This window comes from Passer montanus, unplaced genomic scaffold (assembly GCF_014805655.1).
Source record: "Passer montanus isolate IOZ18808 unplaced genomic scaffold, ASM1480565v1 scaffold45, whole genome shotgun sequence".
NCBI lineage: Eukaryota > Metazoa > Chordata > Aves > Passeriformes > Passeridae > Passer > Passer montanus.
Genome location: NW_024369373.1, coordinates 813,834 through 834,818, shown reverse-complemented (window position 1 = coordinate 834,818; position 20,985 = coordinate 813,834). Strand labels below are relative to the sequence as shown.

The 20,985-nt window shown below is 43.6% G+C and overlaps 1 long non-coding RNA gene across 1 annotated transcript in view; it reads left to right on the top strand.

Moving 5' to 3' along the window:
• The window catches only part of LOC120507928, a 48,382-nt gene extending 32,089 nt beyond the window's left edge, over positions 1–16,293 (top strand). The window contains exons 10-15 of the long non-coding RNA XR_005628875.1: positions 1,548–1,640; positions 1,949–2,008; positions 9,304–9,573; positions 14,750–14,972; positions 15,208–15,385; positions 15,604–16,293. This is a non-coding gene — a long non-coding RNA (uncharacterized LOC120507928). The remainder of the gene's footprint in view (positions 1–1,547; positions 1,641–1,948; positions 2,009–9,303; positions 9,574–14,749; positions 14,973–15,207; positions 15,386–15,603) is intronic.
• The last annotated feature ends 4,692 nt before the right edge of the window (positions 16,294–20,985 follow it).

Here is a 20,985-nt window from a genome sequence, read left to right as displayed (position 1 = left end):
ACTCTGCTGCCAGGGAAATCTAAATTTCCATCAGTAAATGTTCTTAAACAGCTAAAAAATACCCGTGCCTGTAAATTTACTAAAAATGTGGCAGTGATGAGGAGATGGAAGTTTTAAAGACAGTAACAGGATAATAAGAGAAGGTTGTATCAACTATAGAGCATCAGGGGCAGGCCTGGAGAGTGGCCTGGAGGAGGTGGGAATGCAGAGGTGAGGTAATTTGGGAGCAGACCCTACCTGAGTCTTTACTCAGGTGTGAAGCCTTTGCTTGGTAGGAAGCATTTATTGAGACAGACACCAATTCCACACCCCTGCCTTTCCTATGGTGGGTCCAGCATTCCAGGATGCTGTGAAACCTGGCTGGTGGGAGACACAGGTTTGTTCAGGCTGATTTAATTTCCTGGGGTTGAAGAGAAATAGCCTTAGTGCTCAGATACTGGGAATATCATGGGATCACAGAATGGTTTGGGTTGGAAGAGTCCTTAAACCTCATCTTTTTCTACCCCCTGCCATGGCCAGGAACACCTTCCTTGATGGATTTTTTAGTTTTTTTTTTTCTAGATTTGGGGTAACTGAGAGGCATTTTAAAAGATTTTATTCCATTATCAGTCTCCATGAATAGTGAGACACCCTATTACTACTAACACCAATCACCTATATTTTTCTCTACTCCTACTCCAACTACAATGCATCTTTAACACTTCTAATTCTCTAAAATATCTAATATTTTTGTAAGACATTATTTTGAAACTTATTAAAACTTCTTTCCAGTTTAATCTCTCTCTCAGCAATATCATCTCTACTCTGTGGCCTTCCTGAGTCAGCACACCTTATCTCAGTGTTTGCACACAGATGCACAAAAGTGTGTGAGCTTTCTGTCAGGTTTGGAGAATTCTTTACAAATCCATTCCTCACACTTCCTCTATGCCAGGTTGCTCCAACCCCCATCCAAGCTGGCCTTGGACACTTCCAGGTCTGAGGAAATCTGCAGATAAAGTCATAAAAGATGTCACGGATCAGGCACGTGAGAGTATCACAAATTGCTTATGGCTACTGGTGTGACAGATATGAAATATTGGTTTACAGCTCTTTTATGGCTGGCTGATATCTCTCAGTGTTGCAAATGCACACTCTTCAGTCAGTGGATTTCCATTCACCTTTTCTGTGGTGATCTGCCCAAAAAGGCCCAGACTAAGAGGTACCTTTTGAACCAAAAATGTTAAGGAGGTACCAAACCTTCACAATAACCTGGATGTGCTCCCTGTTCCAACCAATCCAGGAAAATAATAACTTGTCATCTGGTAGCTGTTGTGTTTTCTTTCCTCTGTTTTCTTCTCCGTTTTAGAGAATATTTATGGGGAGAGGATCCTACTTTCCAGGATAAATCCTCCCTGATATAAATCTGTTCCATTGGCACTGCATTTTATCAGATCAGTGAGGCAGGCAAAGCACAAGAAGTGACAACAAAGCAGGTAAGAGATCCCCACTGGTTGTGTGCCCAAATATTAAAATCAAAAACTTTACGTCAGCCATGTGTTCTTTTTCAGGGAGGAGGAGGACATCAGGAAGCCTCATAATCCTTGCTGTGTTGCCAAATAATGCAAATGTGAAAGCTGCCAGAAAGAACTGGGATCAGAAGTGTAAGTATTCAATTTTTGGGGGGAAATAAAACTGACTATTCCATGGGGAAAAAAGAAAAAAGCCCTGCAGTTCAGTGTTGTATCTGAAAGGTATTTGAGTTGACTTATTAAAATACTTCTTAAAATACTCTTTTAGTCAGTTTATGGTGGTGGTTTCTGAGTTCTTTCAAGAGTCTCCTTTGAAGCTGTATTGGGATGTGTGACACAATTCACACCACAGGAGCCCAGGCTGAGAAGCCAGAGAACATGACTCAGGTGGGGCTTTCCTGACCACTCTGAAGATATTTTTTTCTTTTTTTTTTTAATAGGTTCATTTCTAATCAGTCTGGGAAATTATACAAAAAGATCACAACAACACATGCTTACAGGTATGTACTCTGGAGAACAACTTGTGCTGAAGTGCTTTATTTTCACTGTAAGCTACTTTGAAATGGAGCTTTCCTGCAGGGTTATTTGTGCAGGCTGTGTGCTCCAGGAGTTCCAGAGGGTCTCAGGTGTGCCTCCTGCCTCACAGGGGCTTGGGCTGATCAGCTGGGTCTCCCAAGCAGAGTTTAGGCACTTAGGGCTGAAGTCACCAATGGAAAATGTTGGTTGATGGTGGTTTAGCTCACAGTGCCTCAGTCCAAAATATAGATCCTTAATCTTCCCATCTTTGGCTTGCTGCCCAGTTAGAAAGCCCCTGAAAACCCACGTCCATGTCCACCAGGAGATTCCTGGGGCAGCACAGTGTCCCTTCTGCTGATGCTCCTGGGCAAGCTGACCGTCACTGCCCTCGGGGAAGGTGGGGCAGAGACACAGGTGTCCATCTCCTCATTCCCATCCTGGGCCCATGAGCATCCCTCCATTTTTCCTGCCTTCTCCAGGGGCCTCTGGCTACAAGGGGAGGGTGTTCCCAGAGCATTTTTAGTCACAGAGCTCAGTCTGGAGAGTTGATTGAGAGCTGAGCCAGAGCGTGGCCATCCACAGAGACAAGGGCTGGCACCAGGGCATGGGACACAGGAGGAATTCTTGGCCCAGGGGTAAGGGAGGTGTCCCACACCTCCAAGGTGACTCCTCTAGCACTGAATGAGCAGGTGAGGGCTGTGGTTGTCCTCAGGACCCTTCCTCAGGGTGTTTATCCAGCCATGGATGGATAGCACAGACTGCAGGCATGCCTCTCCCCTTGGCATTTTCTCTTGGACAGCAGCTCCCTGATTGCCATGCCAGCTATTTTGGAGCCTGGGCCAAGGTGTCCTGCTGTCTCCATGGGCTGGAAAAGGAGCCTTGGCAGCACTGCCTGCTCTGCACTTGGGATGTCTCAGCTGCCTGGGCTCCTCAGGGATTTAACCCTGCCTGGTTTGCCTGAAGCAATGGGCGAGCTCTTGTTCTCAGCTGACCACAGCAGCTCAGATCACTATTAATTCATAAATTATCCTTGCCAGCCTTTTCATCATCACAGAAATCCACAAAGAACAAGTCTTGCAATTTTTCTCCCCACTCCTTTACCCTACTACTTTAAAGTGTGATAGAAAAGGCTGGTTTAATTACCTTTCTCTTCCTAAAGCACAATAAGCTCAATAAGAAAAAAATCCACCCTGAGTCTGATGTGTTCACAGCAAGTAAGAGATCCCCAGACCTCAGCAGCTGTATAACTAATTTGCCTCGTGCCATTAATCATGTCTTATCTCAGTGGAGAGAACGGGACTGGCATTCCTGCAGTGAGTTTTCCTAATAGCTCCTGTTAATTAGGGAGCGATTCTGGAATAAGGAAGTCAAGCAAAGAGCAAGGCCAGCAGCAGAGGAGGCAGAGGGCGTGCCTTGGGATCACACTGAGGGGAGGCAGTAAATCCTGTGGTTGTGCAAGGGCTCTGGGGAGCACAGCAATTCTCACACATCACGCCAGCAGAGGCTGGGGTGCTGCGTGCGTGATAAGGAGCAAAAGCAGGACTTCAGCCAGTGGGCAGGTGGATGCCATCTCTCCAGAAGCTTTGCCAGGCTCGATGCCCATGACTTGGCTTCTCTAGAAGGTCTGCATTTGTTCCCAAACTCTTTTAACCCACTTCTATTGGTTGTGTTGGGCAGTGTGCCGTCCTGGTGCCAAAGGAGAGGAGGAAACAAGGTGGGATTTAACCTTCCCACCTTTCCCACTAGGGAGAAAGAAAGGTCAGGAGAGTGTCAGTGCAGAGGGGATGGATTCTGAGCCATGTCCTCTGAGCCATGGATTGTTCCTGGGTTTGTTGGTACTGCTGAAAGCTCTAAAGCCTGTGAGGACCCTTGCAGGGTATGTGACCTAGGTGTTGCTGTGATTTATTGAATTCACTGTTCATGGGAGAGCTGGGGGAAGTCCCTAAACCACTGACCAGTGGCCTCTGGGGTGGTGTCCTGGGGAAAGACCTTGCCCATCCCACCCTTCCCCACCAGGAGCAGGAGCCTGGGCAGTGAGCAGGGTGAACCCTCTGCTCCAGAGATGGAAGGCAGTTCCCACAAGTAGCCACCCAACATCTGTCAGGCACTTCAGCTGCAGCTCATAATACTTTTATTTTCCCCTTTGTTCTCTGCCTTTTATCCTTTGATGACTTACCAGGCCACCCAAAGCAGATGAGATCCCTGGGTCAGCGTCTCACACAGCAGAACAATATCAGGGCAAAGAAATGCTCCCCCAATTTCTAGGGAAAAGGGCAGTAGCACTTCTCAGAAGGTTTATTTAAACATGGCTGTTTATTTTTGCTGGAGATTGAGTTACCTTCCCTTATAGGAGTAATGTTTTTGGAATCCTCCTTGTTTCGCCTGTAATAAATCACAGTTGTCTGAAGGAAACTAGAGGGGCTCTTTGTCATTTTTCTTTGCTTTTCCTCCACTGGCAAGTGAAGGAAGTGCCCCAAAAAGAGTAATTTATTATGAACTTGCTTTTGACATTGCTGGCAAGTCCTTGGCATGCTGGCTTCATAAATTACTGCCCTATCTCTGGGCAGACAGAGCACAAAGGCACAGCTCTTGTTTCCAGTTGTAGGCTGGCAGGACCTCTGCTATCAGGCACCACAGACAACAAAGAGAACGAGAAGAAAGGCTCCCAGCTGGCTCCCACCGAGGGTGGCAGGGCTGGAGGGAGGGGAGCCCAGGTCCTGTTGTGACTCCAAGCCATGTTTTGTCCCACAAGTTGCCAACAACCACAGGGACAGGAGTGGCTGGCTGGTTCTCGGCTCCTGGCGGAGCGCGGGCTCCGCTCCCCGTGCGCACGCGAACAATGCAGAGCTGCACCCAGGGCTCCTCATCCTCTGCCAGGGGATGGCATTTGGGCTGAGGCACAGCACAGTGACCTCGGGGAACAGCAGGCTAACACTTCAAAGAGGTTCTGAAGTGGCTCTGACTTTTCTCATCCCCTCTCTTTCTCTTTTTGGTTTTTTTTTGATCAGTTTTTCATTGAGATTTGCTGCTCTGGGCTAAATGGTTTGGAAGTGTTTGGCTGATAGAACAGCTGGAACTGGTAATGTCCAGCATCTAACAGGCTCTGTTATGATGTTTTACTTGTTTTTCCCCATGAAGTTCTGAAGAACTTTTAGTTTGAAGAATAACTATTTTTTGGTGTAACCATGAACGTTTACATCTAGAGAAACTGAAATTGTATAAGTAGGACAGGAACAGATCAGCAAGTGAGCAATGGGAAAAAAGTAAAAATAGGGTGAAAATCATGGAACTTCTATAATTTTAAATGCCATTTTCCTAGGGAATTGCAGTCCTTATCTCTCTGTCCCTGATCACTTCTTTATGGCTTGGGACAGAAACGTGCTGGGCAATGAGACACAAATATCTGTGAGGTGGCAGAAGTGGAGATGGTTTTTAGGAAGAGAAGGCACCTTCCCAGCACTGTTCACCATTAATGTGGTAGAAATGCCTTTATTTGGGATCCTGGTAGAGCACTCTTTCATCCATTTGAGCTAAAAAATTGGTGAGTGTTCAGCTCTTTCTGCTGGGTAGTTTTGTTTCAGTTGCCTCCTTTTGAGCCCTCAATGTTATTGGATTTTTCTGACTATCTTGGTGTAAAGGTGGCGTTCTTTGATTGATATTTATCCATCATTTATGAGACTGATGCACATTCTGCTGTATCTGTTGTAACCTTTGAATGCAGCCCTACTGCTCAGCTGACAACTTATACTCAAGAAAATAAAAAAAGGTGCACTTATTTTAGGCTTTACAAGGCTGGAAACAGGGAAAATTGTTTTGATTTCCAGTCTCCATCTCTCTTTAGTGGCATTTGGGATTTACAAGGACTTGGAGGGTGTATGGTTCAGCAAAAACATTTCCCCAGATGAGGTGATGCTCATTCCTTGGTCTCCTTTAAAAAATATTAAAAGAAACTTCATCAGATAATGGAGCTTGGAAAGTCAAATCAGAGTCTTACACAAATAATCCAGGTTTTGGGGAGCTTCTCATGCTAAGTGGGTTTTTTGGCACTGACTGGTTTTATTATGGATGGAGCCTCAGCAGAACCACATTAGAAAAGGATATTGTTACAACACTTTCAGTATCAACAATGCTACTTGGAGAGGAATAATCTGTTCCAGATGACTGTTAAGAACGTCTGTCCTTTTTAGAAGGGATTTTTTTTGTTTGGTTGATTTATTCTGATAAAATTTGGGATCATTTAGTCTCCTGTCAAAGAGTCAGTAAACATGAAGATAATGTGATTCACAGAAAGGGCAGTCTGAGAGGCTACTTTCATTTAATTCAATTAGATGGGCTTTTATATTGGATTTATTTGTTTTATCTTGAGTATTGTAGCAATTTTTTTCTCTTCATGAAAGAGGAGGCAGGGTACAATTACTGCAGACATCAAAACTGCTGGGTTAATTCCAGGGCTTTTCCATGCCACTGGCAAGTAATGGGACTGCAGTTACCTGCATAAATAACTGGAAGTAACAGCAGCCACTGATAAAACAGATGAGATTTTGAGAGGCTTGAAGGAAAACCTCTGTTTGTGATATATATCACACCAACATTTCCCACCACACCCATGTGCAAGGCAGGCATCCAACTGAACAGTTAGAAATGAAAGCAAAAAATATATTTTAAATTTGGATTTGCTGGGTGTGACTGAGAGGAGTCTGGAAAACCAAAGTTACTGTAAACCTACAGGTTTCTTCAGTCTCTTTGTGCCCTTTCTGTGTCCTGCTCCTGGGATAACACCCATGGTGTTTATAGCAGTGATGGGGACACATTTGGGATCTCCTTTCCATCTCTGTCCCAAATCATCCTGCACAGAGATACACCAGGCTGGGAACACCCTTGGACAGAGCTCAGGAGCAGCAGTGCAGGAGAATATTCCATGGCCAGTCTGGCAAGGGGCAATGTTTGAATCTCCCTCTGGATTTCTGGTTTGCCAGGGATTTCAGCTCATGGGTTTGTGCCTGTCCCCAGGCACAAGGGTGTGAGCAAATGCTGTTGTGGTGAGCCTCAGCTTTTTATTGTCTGCTCTTCTCAAAACTTGCTCTATCTGGGCTCCATCCCAGCTCTTCCCTAGGCCATTGCTCAGGTCCCCTTGATGCCTCAGGTTTTAGCTTTTCTATTTTATCACATTCTGTGCTGCTTCAGTGTGTGGGTCTGAGCTTCACATCAGGGGATGGTGAGCTCTGTGCACAGAGCAGGGAGACAAAACAATTCCTGCTCCAGCTGGGCACCAAGGACAAATGATCCAAATCTCAGCCCAGGAGCACAAACCCCGTGGGCTGCAGAGAGAAAAACAAGAACAATGGGACTGCAGGGGCTGCAGCTGGAACTGGACACTGAACTGCAATGTGCACATGGAGCAGAGCTGAGCCCAGGGAGAGATCTTGTGACCAGTTGTCAATTTTGGGACCATTTTGGTTCATCTTGGGTTCATTTTGGGACCATTTGGGTTCATCTTGGGTGCAGCCCTGGCCGGGCTCTTGTGCTGCCCAAGGTGGATCCATTGAGGAGATCCTTTTAATAAATCCCTGCTTTATTCTTTAGCTCTGTCCAGCCTCTGTTCTAGCTCAGCCTTCCCAAGGCATCACCCTGGCTCAGGTATTCCCAGGAACCATGGGCAGAGCACTGGGGGCTCTCTGGCTGCACCTGGATGCCTCTTCCACTGAGCAAAGCCCTTGGTGACCCCCCTGACAAAGCTCTCTGCATTCCCAGCACATCCACTTCCATCCACATCCATCTCTCCAGCCACTGAATTTTCCCTCTGAGGACTTCATTTTACTTTTGAGTGTTACTCCAGCAGGCTTTAGTTAAGCCTGAAAGGCTTTTGAAGATGTTCCCCAGAGCTGAGGGCTGCTGAGCATTCAGCAGGGGAAGAGTTTGGGGAGCTTTGTTAGTCCTGGATGAGCAGATTCCTGTTTTGTATTTGAAATAGATCTGCACCCGCTTGGTTAAAAAAATATTATGCTCAGGATAACTACCTGAGCCACCTCGCCAAGCCAAAGAGCCCTAGGAGGGTTCCAGAAAAGCCAATATTAAATCCAGAGACATCAACATTAGTGAAGTAGGACTAAATTATCTCCAGCTGGTGCTGGCTCTCGCCTGAGGCTCTGAAATAAGTAGCTCTCTGGAAAAGAAGGAAAGAGGAAGGCTGTGCTAACAAGGAGCAGAACCAAGCCTGGAGCTCAGGTCATGTTCTGTTTCCAGCCCTATCGAGTCCAGTCAGTGACAATTTTTCTCCTCCTATCACTTGTGCACCATCTACTCCATCAAAATCAAATTCCTCTGGCAGTGAGAAGGATCCAGTGCTCCTCTTGGAGCACTGGAGATGTGGGATGCCCCTGCTTCCAAGTCTAGGTGAGAAGCAGAGATCCCTTGAAACTTCTGTTTTTCTTCATTCAATTAACTTTTTGTAACTGTTAATTGCCTCAGAACTCACTACCAAGGGCTTCTCTCCTCACTGAGCAGCACCTTTGAGTGCAAGCCTTGAAATATTTGGGGAAAATGATGGGTAAAAAACAACCATTTCTCTGTGCTGAACGTGACTCAGAATAGCAATGTGTGAGCAAGTTAAAAATCAGCACTAACATCACCTGGATACTCAGAAACCTTCACTGTGTGTTTCTGATCACTTCCTATGACAAAAGGGGTCTTAGAAGAAACAGGGATTTCAGACATGAATTATTTACTGCTGTGATTGATTGGGAAGCTCTCCTCTCACATGAACCATACTATTATTTTTAATTAACACCTCCAGATTCTCTGGAAAACCCTTCTTGCCATGTGAATCTCTGTATCTAAGCAATTTGAAAACACCTTTTCTCATTGAAAGCATTCTAGCTCTGTACCCAGAGCTGCAGAGTCACAGAATGGTTTGGGTTGGAAGGGACCTTAAGACTTCTCTTGTTCCAATCCACCTTCCACTGTCCCAGGGTGCTCCAAGCCCCAGTGTCCAACCTGGCCTTGGACCCTTCCAGGGATCCAGGGGCAGCCACAGCTGCTCTGGGTGAGAAGGAGATGGGTATTTGTATGAGTGTGGCACTTTGTGCAGCACTTTGGGGCATGTTGTTGGGCAGAGATGGATATAATGAGGCATGGAAAACATAAATTCAGCTGGCTGGGAGCACGGGGTGAGTAATTATCCCAGTGGGAACACAGCAGGTGGATTAGTTACTGGGCTGCCTCTGCAGTAAGCAATTAAGAGAAAACATCTGTTTCACATCACCCATTCCTCCTTTTCCAGGATACTCCTCCAGTTTGTCTCTCCGATGCTGCAGCCTGGAGACAAGTGATTTCTGCAAGGAGGCTGTGCAAACATCATGTGCTGCTGCGTGGAAAGCAGGGGAGGAGGCCAGGAGCAACAGGACACGGGAAGGAGCATCCGGAACCCACTCCTGACTCCCTTGCTGTGTTTTCTGCTGGGTTCTGCCCTGTTCCATTCCAGAGGGAAGCTGTTTCCAGGCGCTGGGAGCAGCCCCGCTGGAGGTGCAGGAAACAAGCCCAGCCCTGCTGGGTGAGTCAGCATCTCTGCTGCCATCTGGAGTGAGAGGAAAGCCTGAGCACCTCATCTACTGCTTGATCAAGGTTTTTTAAGTGGGCTTTGTTCAATTAGCCAAGCTGATATCTGTGCTCAAGGTCTTGGAAAAGCTCTGTTTGCACCAGGAAAGGTTCCCATGCTCACCAGGGTATCCCTGGCTGATGCTGAGTGTCCTTGAGCTACTGAAAAGTGAGAACAAATGAAGCAAAAAGGTTTTGGTGTTACCAGCAGGATTTCTTGATGTTCTGAGTGGGTTTAATTGGGAGGTATTCTGTTCAGAATGATGGTAAATCCAGAATAACCCTGCTTTAGGTGAGGTGGTTTCAATGCTGCTGCTGTAGCACAGAAGAAAGAGAAGGGATTTCCCCCCTAATTTGTGGGTATTTCTTACTGGGATAAGTTATCCAGTAACTAAATCTGATTGTCTATAGATTATCCCAATGTCTATGGATCTGCCTGTTTAAAGAACACAGAAAAATAATTTTTGAAGGTGTGTGTTTCATTATTTAATTTATCCATCTTGCCTAAGTAAGAATTGCTTTCTCTGAAAGCCCCTTAGCCTTATTGTTCTTGTCTGGGATTTATTTTTCAGGTAAGGATTAGATTAAATTTCTGCAAAGATAAACCCACTTGATCAGCAGGGTGGGTTTAGCAATGCATCAGTGTGTCACCTACTGTACACACAGCAAATGTTGGTTATTTTCTTAATATCTCGATCTAAACTCATGAGTATACAACTGGACCATACATTTGGGGAAGAAATTTATCTACCCCCCTTTAGAATGCCATGAGAATCACATGTTTAATTTAAAGCACAATGGAGTTGTTCCTTGGCTTGAAGTGCTCAAGCAATATTAGGAACTTTTGCCTAATCTCTGTTTTGCAGATTAAAATACAAATATTTCCAGTGCAACCAGAATTTATTAAAGCAGGCTATTGCCTAGGGAAATATGCCTTTGGATGTGTTTCTATCAACTCTCCTGGAAAAAAAAAAGTTAATTAGCATTGCATAATCTTCTAGAGAGAAAAATGGGCCAAAACCTAAGTGCATAAAGGGAATATTGCAACTGTGGAGCATAAATTGCTTGTGGCTGCCAGGCTGGTTGTTATTCCTGGGGGCCAATGCCAGTTAGAAAGTCCTGGCTGGAAGAAAGCAGCAAGGCTGGAGATGTCCAGGAGGAAGAAGAGACAAGCTGTTGTATAAAATTGGGAAAACAGAGTTCCAGAGTGACAGGTAATTTGTTTTATATATGCCTTGTATACCCATCAATGAAATTCAGGCCAGAAAAAAAATTGTTCCATCCCTTGGTGATGGTGTTTCTCTCCGAGTTCATGGAGGCTCCACTGGCTCATGAGATGCTGCTGAATAATTTTCAGGGATTGTTCCATTCTTTCTCATTTTCGTGGTGAAATCAGTTCTGTGGAACAGCTCCTTTTAAATTGAAGCAATTAGCTGGTTAAACTCTCCATGCAGTGAGGTCAGACTCGGGTGGTTCTCACAATGCAGAGACTTTATTTGGTGAGACTGAGCTGGTGTGCTCTCCCTCTTCCTTCTCCTCCTGACCTCCTGTCTGCTGCAGTTGTTATCAGCAGGGATGTTTCTTTTCCCTGAGCACCCTCTAAGTGCTGCTTAAGTATAAATAAATAATAAAAAAAAATCATGGTGAAATTGTTCCAGTGCTTGGTCAGTTCATGGAGACTCCATCGGCTCGTGAGATTTTGCTGAATAATTTTCAGGGATTGTTCCATTATTTTCATGCTGAAATCAGTTCTGTGGATCAGCTCCTTTTTAATTCAAACACTTAGCTGGTTAAACTCTCTCCATGCAGTGAGGTCACATTTGGGTGATTCTCACAATGCAGTGACTTTATTTGGTGGCACTGAGCTGGTCAGGTTTCCCTTTTCCTTCTCCTCCTCACCTCTTGTCTGCTGCAGTTTTTATCAGCAGGGATGTTTCTTTTTTCTGAGCACACCTGGGCTGGGAGTTCCCACCCCCTAAGTGCTGCTGAAGTATAAATAAGAGCAATAAAGAGCCTTTTCCCTCAGCTAGTAATTCATTGGTGTTTTTATGCAGAATTCTGGCCTGGAGCAAAATGTAATTGGCAGGCAGCTTTTAACAGGGGAGGCCACAGTGACCTGTTTCAGCAAGGGACCATGGAATAACAACCCCATGCAATGCTCTAAACATCACTGAAATCAGAAATGAAGCTTGGCTTGGAGAGCTCTTCCACAATTTAAGACTTTTTTCCCTGAAATATCTGGGGGAGAAAATCCCAAACAAACAGGAGGACAGAGATTTGGTTATTCCATGTGTCAGTGGAAAAATAGCTGTTGAAAATAGGTGTATGGTGTAAAAATGCAGGGCTGATCTGTCCCCCCGAGCCTGTGACATTTACCATACCTTTGGGTTCACCAGATTTGCTAAAAACTCTGCCCCGAGGGAATTTTGACACTGGCAATTCATGAATGAAGAAAACAGAGGAGTGTATAATTTGCTGGTTAACTCCAATTTCTAAATGATTCATTCGATGGCACATATTCCTGAAGATATGAAATGGTTCTAATTAAAGGCAGATGTGCAAAATATAGCCTATAGGATGGATATAGGGAAAACATACTTTTCCATGTGAGTGGCAAAGCCCACATCCACAAATACCTCTCCAGTATGGCAGCCTCAAAAATGCATCCACAAATATTATTCATCTCAGTGGTCTGCAGAGATTTATCAGGGGTTACAGCTTCCTGAAAATATCTGTGAGGCTCAGGGGTTTGGAGATGGGTGTTTGTCACTTGGCAAACAGTCACTTGCTTTCACTATGCCCACTAAGAGGGCAGCAATTATGAGTAAGACAGTCTGGAAGAGACTGAAGTGTTCAAAAGTGGATATTATGGGGAAAATATAGCTGGATGTTTACAGTAATTTCTTCAATTTAAAGTCATGAAAAGCATCTTTCCACACGTCAGTATGTCTGTGCGCTGCCTTTTTTATGCGGGGGAGAATCTCTTAGAAAGGAAAATCTGTCTGAATTTGCCCCAAATACTTTAAAAATAACTTGTCATTTTGGATTATGAAGGATGGTTTGGGTTGGAAGGGATTTTAAGGGTCATTCCATTCCCTCCCCAGCCATGGCAGGGACACCTTCCACCATCCCAGGCTGCTCCAAGCCCTGTCCAGCCTGGCCTTGGGCACTGCCAGGGATCCAGGGGCAGCCACAGCTGCTCTGGGCACCCTGTGCCAGGGCCTGCCCACCCTCACAGGGAAGAATTTTTCCTAATACCCCATCTAAACCTAATTTTTGCAGTTTAAAGCCATCACCCCTTTGTTCTATCACCAAATGCTCTCTCCAACAGATGCACAGATAATCCTGAAACCCCTGGGGTTGAGCAAGAGGTGTCTCACTGATGAGGAACCACCACAGCTTTCCTCATGGACATTGCTGAACTTTTATGCTGTACCTATGCTTTCTCTATGGTCCCTAAAGCATTTTTAAAAGCTATCCCTCACTAGAAATAAGAAAAAAGGAAAAGTCTCCCTGGGATAGAGGCCTGGGAGCCTGTTAGAGATGATTCACACATGGAGTGTGCTGAGGACTGGAAGGGTACAACAATGCCCCCATCCAACAGCAGCATTTCTTTCCCACATTCCCAGAGGCTGCAGTGCCTTAATGTCCCTCAGAGCTCTGCTTTGTGAAGGAATCTCAGCATAAGCTACTAAACAACAGTGATGGATTAAATATTTGCTGATGAGTCCCATTTTCTGTCTCTCCATGTCCAGCTGAGATGGGTATTTTCAATGACTTCTGGGTGCACAGATAAAGAGTGAGACCCAGAATTACTGGGGTTACTCATTCTCTTGCTTTAAAAAGAGATAAAATGGGGATTGGTCCTGTGCCTCAGAACTTTAGAACAAGCTATTGGACTTGGAGTTGAACTCAATGATTCTTGTCCCTTTCAACTCAGGATATTCTATAATTTTGTGATCTTTTCTGGAAGTTTTTCTCATTTTTCTTCTTGACTTTACCCCTTTGATGCTATTATAACTCATAGATGTTTACTCCAAAGCCCCCTTAATTTAAACACAATAAACATTTTAGGTAATCCATAATTTTAAAAATAAAATCAATATTTATTTAGGTTCGTGCCTGTTTCAGCTTTCCAGTTCCCTGCAGAAATGGAAAATTTTTTCTCCAGAATGCTTAAAATGTTGGTTGAGGACTTCTCCCTTTTACCCTAATGCTGAGCTCCAACAAAACGTTTGTGTGTGTGAATGAGCTGCGAGGTCAGATGTACAAATATATAATGGATTGTTGCAGATAAAATGGACTTAACCTTTGGGTTTTGTCTTGGCTTTTTTTGAGTGGTCTATCTTCTCTCTGAAATTTTTATATTTGCACTTAGTTTACTTAGCAGGCAACACTGAAAGGGGTATTTGAGCATTTTGGAGGAATTCCATCTTTGTCCTGAATTATTAACTTGTCTGAAGAAGGGCAAAGAGAGAAAATCTGGGGGACAGAAACAGAAATCAAAACTACCCCAAGAAATGCTGCCTCATTTCCCTGGAAGGAACGTTGTTCAGTTTACTGTAAAGCTGCTGATGATTCTGTGATCACAGTCAAAGGTCAACCCACCCTTGGTGATTCTCTGAAATACAATCTGTTGGTTCATCTCATAAAACAAAAATACAGTGTGAAGACACTGAGGAGAATGGTTTACAGAAAAAATAAAATAACCCTTACATCCAAAAGGTGAATTTTGGTGACATTTGAATCTCCATTGTGAGCAAACTGGATCCAGATTCCACCAGAGGAATCTTAAAATGCAAAAGAAAAACAAGGGACAAGGTAAATGCTTTTGAATCCAAAACTAGAAATTTGTAAGATATAAGTCAAAACCCAAGTCCTGGGTTAATTTTTGGGGATGTGGGAGATTACAGATCAGAATAAATGAGTATAGCTGTGATAGAAGAACCTCTTAAAAATGGTGTTTTATGTGCTAGGAAAGGGCTTGTAACCTAACAAAGGCATTCCCTAAAATAGAAAGCACAACACCAACATAAAACACTCATCGTGTTTTCAGTGCAAGGCAAGGATTTGCACTCCTAACCTCCCACGTTGGAGCTGGGGCTTGAATAGCATTTCTGTTCTCTCCTCAGCTGAGCTAATGACAGAGCTGAAGAAGTGTCAACACCGCAGCCCAGAAAGCTCGAGGTGGCAGGAATGTTGCTCACAGGGGACATGGGAGTCACAGCAAATACTCTCCTCGAGGCTGGTTGCTCCTGACTAAACAGAGTTTTCAGCAGGAAAAGCCAAAATCTTGCCCAGAGGCAGTGGAGTGCTCCAGATGAGTCCCATGCCTACTCTGGCTACAGCGGTGAGGTAATGCTCTCCCTGGCTCCTCTCTCCTCTCCTGCTGCCAGCCCTGTCTGGGATATTTGCTATTTATTTGCTATTTATTTGTTATTTTTTTATTTCTTAGCTGTTTGCGATTTACTCCTTGTTATTTATTTATTTGCAGTTTGTTATTTGCTTTAGTCAGGGGCCCACATCACCCGTGATGGAGGAATCCAACCTAATTCCTGATGGCTCCGTGCGTCATTTTCATTCTTGGCAGGGGGATTTTATCTTCTGTGACTTCACCTCCCATAAAGTTTGAGTGGAAGTCACCTAAACTGCCCGTGAGCTCCGTGGAGGGAGGTTGGCACTGATGTGGAGTTCCTCTGAGGTCCCTTGGACACCTGAGTTTGGGATGAATCACCCTCTGGACACAGCAGGAGAGGAAACAGCCTCAAGTGAGCCAGGGGAGGCTGGGATTGGATAGTAGGAAAAATTTCCTCATGGAAAGGGTTATCAAGTGTTGGGACTGGCTGCCCAGGGAAGCGGTGAAGTCACCATCCCTTCAGAGATTTAAAAAAGTGTGGATGTGGCACGTGGGGTAGTAGTGGGGCAACGGGTGGACTCAATGGTCTTGGAAGTCCTTTCCAATCTTAATAATTCTATGACGTTCCAGTTTTCTTCAGGGGTTGCAGAGATACTGATTTTTTTCCAATCCGTGTGTGAAATCTTAGTCTGGGATGGTGAAAATCAGGGGAACTGAGTGATGGTGATCTGGAGAAGGGGCTCTGATGCAACCTCGTGGTTCTCTGATGGACAAAATCTGGATGAACATGTGGGAACAACTCATCCCGAGGGCAGTGAGGGGAGAATGAGGGGAAAAAAATGCAAGTTTGATTATTTTATGATTTCTTCCCCATGTTTTGGTTCTCTGGACAGCATATTCCAATGCTGTGTTTTCCAGTTTCTATTCAGTGTTGGATAAATCAACAGCTTGGAGGAATTTGGGATGGATTGTTCCAAGATGGAGCAGACCTCAGCCCAAACTAGCAATTATTTGAGTTTGGATTTTCTCATATAAGCCCAGAGTAGGAAAAACTTGCTATCTTTGTAGGAAATAAATGGAAAAAGAACATTTCCCTGCCTTAGAGTGAAACACTGCTAAAATCTCACCTGTGGAACGCAATATAAATTCATTAAAGTAAGCCCCATCATAATTTTGGTGGGTGAGGTGGAATTTCACAAACGAGTTGATGTTTTCATGGGTTGATTGTGCCAGATATGATCTCTATTGAAACTCTTAAATTTTCAGACAGAGGCTGATGTTCCCACAAATTTGTCAGTTTTGCTACCTGGGACATAACTTTAATTTTACTTTTAAAATGTTGCCAAGGCTCCCAAACTTGAGTCCACGTTCAACATTTGCAAACAAACGTAAGAACCAAAATATTTTGTTTCTACCCTTTTAGTACTTTTAATTTTGTTCATTATTAAATATTTTAATTGCCTTCCCTTCAGTGAAATTCAAAGTTCATTTACAAATGAAACCAACAATTTTTTCCACAAAAAAACCTATTAATTGAAGTTTTATCCTGTTTTTCCATAATTATTTCAAGTGTTGATCAGCTGATCTCTTTCCAGAAAGGCAAAGAGACAAGAAGTCCTCTGAAACATCCACAAGGAATGCCCACTGATAGAAGTATTTGTTGATGTGAGGAAAAATATTAATTTTGTTTTTTCAAAAATATTGCAGGCATGTCTTATTTCTGAGAATTTACTTCTGCTTATGGAAAACAAAGAGAAATTCCAACTGATGCATGGAGCTATCAGGTATTGGCTATCAAGCTTTTGCCAGGCAGGGACAAGTTTTTAAAAGGTATTGGACCCTATGTAAGGGAAATGAGATTTTAATCAGATTTCACTCAGTAGTCCAAAAAGGGGGATTTATTTCTAAATCACCTGTGGCTACTTCTTTACAAATCCAGTTGTTATTCCCAGCGGGAGCTCCCGTTTCTCAACAGAGCTGAAATTCAGGCTGCTTCACATTTGGCAATCAAAGGGAGCCCTTTGTGCTTCTGAAATTCCGGCCCTGGCCAAGGGCTCTGCAGCCAAGAACAAAAGTTAAGTGAACTCAGAAAGAACAAGTCATCAGCCTGACCTTTGGTCATCAGAAAAATGTAAAACATCTCAGAGTTATTCCCCAAATCCAAGTCAGGTTTCATCTGTGCTGAACATTTGGTGCAATAACTGGGAATTTCACAAATTAGCCAGCCTGAAGTCACTGCTGGCAGTGGGGTCTCTGGTGATTTGCACTTTACAGTGTGTAAAGATCAGAATCCATCATTCCAACCTGGTGGAAAGAGATTTTAATGTTTTTTTCGTTTGGTTTGGGTTTGATCTTTTGTTGTTGTGGTTTGGTTTTTTTTTTTTTCAGTTTGTTTGTTCGTTTGTTTAAATTGTTGTAAAGGATTTTTTCCAGCATAGTGACTGGAGCTTGCTTAAGTTTCTATTTACTCCAAAGGGCTGTTATGTAAGAGCTAACCTCATTGTTCTAAAGCAAAATGAGTAAATGATAAATGAAGGTGTTTGGCAGCAGTTAAGCAAAATGAGTTTGTCCGCAGAGAAAGGAGGTGAAGGTCCTGATTTTTTGGGGTTTTTTCTCCTCTCCATCCTCCTGAATGATGGGTGATGCTTTCCCATGTCCATCAGGTCATTGTCCATCACTGGACTTCAGAAATGTCTTGCATTATTTTTATTTATGAATAATCACTATACAGAGAGAATCTTTTTGGGAGATGACAGCTGGAAGAACAAGGAGACCCTCACAGTGGAGGTCACAACATGTAGAAATGTAATGTTCATTGTAATAACAAATACCTGAAAATGGAAAGAAATATTTTACTGTTTGGTGCATCACAAATACCAAACTGCACCCAGGAAAGGAGGGAGCTGATTTAATAACATCTGGTCTAGATAACTTTGACCTGTCTGCCATGGTAATTACATGTTAAGGACATAATTTCACACTGCTTATAATGTCAGAAACACACAGTTTCTAATTATATATTACCCAGAAAAGGGCCTTGCTGCCTTCTGTCTTTAAATTATTGCTTTTATCCCAACACCACCTGTCCAGGTAGGTAATATTATGGCTAGTGTTGATTCCAAGAACCACCTGATAATTGATGGATTTATGCTCACTGCATAAAAATCCTTTTCCTGAACCCTGCAAGTTCACAAAATGTGATTACTGCTGCATTTCAGTCAGAGAAAATTTCACAACAGTGGTAGGGGATTTTCAATGGCTTTCTATGAATAAAAGAAGAAAACTTCTGTTCCAAAAATACATGTAGGGACTTCTGCCTCACCATTTTGCATACCAACAAGTCCTTCATTAAGTTTGAGTCTCTCAGACACCTCTCCCCATATGCAGCATTGAGTTACTTTCCATTGAAATCAGCCTCCAGAGATGGATGTGCAGCTTCCATGGCTTGCAAACATCTTCCCCTAGCCCTCACCTCGCCAAATAAATGTTATTTCTGACACCCTGCCCACAGTACTTTGTGTTCTCTCTTAATCAATCAAAGTGTCCTTATCTTTGCTGCACTTCATCTTGTCTAGCAAGCGTTCCCAAGAGCACCTGAGTTTTATTTCTAGGAATAAGAGTGTTGTCTTATTGGGACCATGTGTTCTTCAGAGCCTGCCCTGTGCCCTCACACAGGAGAATCCACACTGATTCATTCCCAGAGCTCGAACTTTGAACGCTCATTTTATTTTTATTAAACTTAACTCTCGTTCTTTCTCCCTTCTCCCCTTTCCCCTGCACCCTGCAGCTATATCCAGCCTCAGAGTCAAAGCAGGAATAAATGGAAAACACATTGAAAGGAGGATTATGTCCATATGGAGGAGGATTGACATCCATTTCTAAACTGGGAAGATTGAGTTATACCAGTTTTGCCTTTGGTTATCCACCTAAGATGCCCGTGCAGGTGAGTGAACGCCTGAGCACCCAAGGAAGGCACTCTGGGAAGTGCCTCAGCACAAAGTGCTGGCCAACCTCTATGGTTGTGTTCAAGGGTTCCAGGATGAGGGAAGAGATGAGAATCTTGCTCCATGTTTCAGAAGGCTGATTTATTATATTATTATATATATTACATTAAAATGCTTTTCAGCATTTTACTGAAAAGAATAGAGAGAAAGGATCCATCAGAAGTCTGGAAAGGAATGGAATGGATAACAAAACCTTGTGACTGCTCACAGCCTCGACACAGGTGGCTGTCATTGGCCATCAAGTAAAAACAATTTCCCATGCTGGGTAAACAATTCTCCAAATCACATTCCAAAGCAGCAAAACATGGAGAAGCTGGAGCTTCCCACCTTCTCAGGAGAAAAGATCTTGGGAAAAGGATTTTTCATAAGATATGTCTGTGACAAAGCCCACAAGCCTCTTCTCAAATCCCTCCTTTCTGTTCCACAGTCTGGGCAGGATCTGACTTCTCTTCCCATCTCCCTGGCTGCTCTGCCAGGGTGGATCATGGCAAGGCAAGAAGAAACCAGCTGGAGATTCCTGGCTCTTGGCTGGGCCATTGTCACTTCACTGTGACAGTGAGCTCAGCAGATGTGAGGCCACCTCTGGGTGAGTTTGATTTCTCCTGATATTGATAAAAAATCAGCCCCAGCCTTGAGTAGCTCCTGGTTGGATTGCAGCTGTTCCTCAGAAAGTGGTGTAAGAAAAGGGAGAGGAAAAAGAGGAAACTGCCCAAACCTCAGCAAGGTTTGGTCCATCTTCAGGGCTGCTTTTGTGCTGGAGTGGTTTGGAGCAGGGTGCTGACGTCTGTTTGGAACAAATGCCACGTTCTGTCCCTCAACACCATCCTCCACAAGTCAGTCCTGATTATCAGTGTGGATGTGGTGCTGAAATCTGGTCCTGAACTACGAATTTTGCTCTATAACCTTTTGTCTTTCCCAGAATGAAAATTGTCCAAGCACATCCTCATCCCACAACTTGCCTTGGAAATTATCCTCAGCCCTCACATCAGACTGAGGGATGGAAAACTTTGAGAGATCACAAAAACAAACAAGATCAGGGCAGGAGCCCAGATTTCTCCTCTCTGAGCCACAGCTTCCCAAAATCTTGATAAATACCAAAATGGCTATTTTAATGGTGAGAAATCCATTAAAAAAAAAAAAGAAAAAAGAAAAAAAACCCCAAAACAAAACAAACAAACAAAAAAAAACCAAAAAAACCCACCAAAATTCTAGAATTATAGAAATGTGAAAAATCTTGCTGTAATAGTAGCAGACTGCTGAGAATCAGGCAGGATGGTGCCCACAGCTCAGTTTAAAAAAAAACCACAACCAAACAACCAGATTAATGGGCATAATCAAGCCTGACATTGAGTAAGAGGCAAGAACAAGTAATCAGATCCCAACTTAGCTGATGCTGGCATTACTGGGAGCCTGGGGCACAGTCCAAGGATAAAAACATAACGTCTTATCTGAGCAAGGAGTCATTCATGCACCAGGTTACAACACGTCCTTAAAAAGGGAAAGAAGGAAAAAAAACCCAAAAAAACCCCACCAAAATTCTAGAATTATAGAAATATGAAAAATCTTGCTGTAATAGTAGCAGACTGCTGAGAATCAGGCAGGATGGTGCCCACAGCTCAGTTTAAAAAAAAACCACAACCAAACAACCAGATTAATGGGCATAATCAAGCCTGACATTGAGTAAGAGGCAAGAACAAGTAATCAGATCCCAACTTAGCTGATGCTGGCATTACTGGGAGCCTGGGGCACAGTCCAAGGATAAAAACATAACGTCTTATCTGAGCAAGGAGTCATTCATGCACCAGGTTACAACACGTCCTTAAAAAGGGAAAGAAGGAAAAGGAAAATATGGCACATTAAATTATTTTATTTCCCAGAAACGATAAGAAAGTAAAGCTAAAACTTTCTACACCCAATCTTTATAGAGGAAAAAACTATCTAGAGTTAACCCCTTGCAATATCCACTGTAAAGCCCCAGGATACGGAAAAATGTATTAAAAGAAAAAGT